We start from the raw sequence: 2,925 nt of genomic DNA on the forward strand, positions 1-2,925 counted from the left end.
TGGATTGAATATTCATTGCATTCAACAAATATTTTGTGATTGATTTTATAGCAATGAAATAAATGGGTCGATCCTGGATCCTGGTCAGATGTTTTGGCTAGTTAGCAAGCTCTTAAAATGAACTTTTAATATCTAATTATTTTACCTTTATTCATTTTATCTTATTTTCTATATCATTCAGCCATAGATTTATAGCACTTTTAAATCCCTCCTCAATTTAGTGTAAGCTTTTTCTAGATTATTCTGCACATATGAAGAGCTTTTGAAAATTTAGAAAAAGCATAGTAATAATTATGAACAATACTTATAAAAGAGCACTCATGCACTGTCCTAGTCAGAGTTCTCCAGAGAAACAGAACCAGTAAGATATATATGGAAACATCTAAGAGGGGATTTCTTGTAAGAATTGGCTCACATGGTTGTAAGAGGCCGAAAAGCCCCACCATCAGCCATAGACAAGCCGGAGAACAAGCCTGTGGTATAATTCCGTCCAAATCTGAAGGCCTAAGAATCATGAGGCTAATGATTTAAGTGCTGATCTGGGTCCAAAAGCTTGAGAAACAGGAGTCCTAATGATTGAAGACAAGTGGTTATGGATGTTATAGCTGGACCAGAGAGAGTGAATTTGTCATTCTTCTGACTTTTGTTCTTTTTAGGCCCTCAACTAACTGGATGATACCCACCCATGGTGGGGAAGCCATTTGCTTCACTCAGTTCATCAAATGCTAATCTCTTCAAGAAACACCCTCACAGACTCCCAGGATGTCTTACTAGCCATCTGGCACACTTAGCCCAGTTAAACCATAAAGTTAACCCTAACACGTACCTCTATACTTTCACGTTTACTGCAACTACAAATAGAATGCTTCCCTTAGATTGCCTGCTGCTGCTGCTAAGTCGCTTCAGTTGTGTCTGACTGTGTAACCCCATAGACAGCAGCCCACCAGGCTCCTCCGTCCATGGGATTTCCCAGGCAAGAACACTGGAGTGGTTTGCCATTTCCTTCTCCACTTAGACTGCCTGCTGCTGCTGCTGTTGCTAAGTCGCTTCAGTTGTGTCCGACTCTGTGCGACCCTGTAGACGGCAGCCCACCAGGCTCCTCTGTCCATGGGATTTTCTAGGCAAGAGTAGTGGAGTCGGTTGCCGTTGCCTTCTCCTTTAGACTGCCTAGTGGTTCTCAAACTTTAGTGTGCATCAGAATCACCTGGAGGGGCCATTAATACATACTGCTGGGCACCATCCACAGAGTTTCTTTTTAGAAGATCTTAGGTGGGTTTTGAACTCTGTATGTCTAGGAAGTTCCCGAGTGTGGCTAATGCTGCTGGTCTGCACACTCAACTTTGAGAACTGTTGCTGACTTCTGAAGGCTAATATCACTGTTAATAATTTAACATAGCCACTAGAGGGCAGTGGAACCATAGAAAAATTAGATGTGCAAGAGTCCCTGGTTTATGCTATCAGCTACAGTTTTGCCATAGGCTATAAGAAAACGAAAGCCAAACATTAATTTTCTGTGCAATATCATGAGGCTCATTCTCAACTGTAATGTAAATAAAATCTTGTCTTTGCGGTTGTGAGGGTCATAGAGACACAGTGCAGTTCTAACTCTGGCTGATGCTTGTATTGCAATCACAGTAAAAACTGGACTTTTCTAAGTGGGCATTTGCATATACATCTAGTAGTATTGGGAGTTAACATGAACAATTTGTGGTTCCCAGAGAGGTGACATTTTGATAATAGGTTTAGTTACGAAGATAATTCTACACTTAAATGGTATTTATTGTTTTGATACATGCACTTTTTATTTTGTGAAAGTGAGACCTAAGTACTTTTAAAAGTATTAAACCTAGTATACACTAAAACTCAAAAAACATAAAGATTCACAGACTATCAGGAATTTGTAATTCTTTTCTCTCAGATGTATTTTTTGATAGTACAAAAGGACTAGAGAAAAATCAAAAGATACAGTTTGCAGGGTTCTTGCTATATTGTCTTTTGCTTTGGAAGCCCAAAGTCCTGAATTTGATTTCTTGCCTTGTCATTATTACCTGGATGACCTTCATGATTTAATCTAAGTCTCAATTTCTATGTATGTAGAGAGAATTACATAATACAGCTATCTCTCTGGGTTGTTGAGAAAAATCAGCAAGGTATTTGTGATAGTGTTTTATATATTGCAATTATCTTTGGAGTTTCTATTTTTGACATACTTCCACCAGCAGTATATTTTGAACTTGGTTTTTATGTCATTGGAGAAGGACATGGCAACCCACTCCAGTACTCTTGCCTGGAAAATCCCACAGATGGAAGAGCCTGGTAGGCTACAGTCCATGGGGTCGTGCAGTGTTGGACATCACTTCACTTTTCACTTTCATGCATTGGAGAAGGAAATGGCAACCCACTCCAGTATTCTTCCCTGGAGAATCCCAGGGGCAGAGGAGCCTGGTGGGCTGCTGTCTAGGGGGTCGCACAGAGTCGAACACGACTGAAGTGACTTAGCAGCAGCAGCAGTTGATGTCATTATTTTACCATTGTAAAATTTCTCCTGGGCTCCCCTGGTGGCTCAGTGGTAAGGAATCTGCCTGCCAATGCAGGAGATGTGGTTTTGATTTCTGGGTGGCGAAGATCCTCTGGAGAAGGAAATGGTCACACACTCTAGTATTATTTTTTAAATTATGAAAGTGTGATAACACATTTACAGGAAACTTGGAAAATACAAACAAAGTTACATATGGTTCTACTATATATTACAATGATTTTCTTAAGTAGATAAGATTTTTAGTTGGAGTTTTATATCAAACTCTCAAAAATCAATAGAGTGAATAGACAGAAAAGTAGAAGGATATAGTAGACCTGAAAAGCACTGTAAACCAATTCAATGGGATTAGTATTGATAATTTTCACAGAACAGCAGGATACAACTTC

This window comes from Ovis aries, chromosome 9 (assembly GCF_016772045.2).
Source record: "Ovis aries strain OAR_USU_Benz2616 breed Rambouillet chromosome 9, ARS-UI_Ramb_v3.0, whole genome shotgun sequence".
Lineage (NCBI taxonomy): Eukaryota > Metazoa > Chordata > Mammalia > Artiodactyla > Bovidae > Ovis > Ovis aries.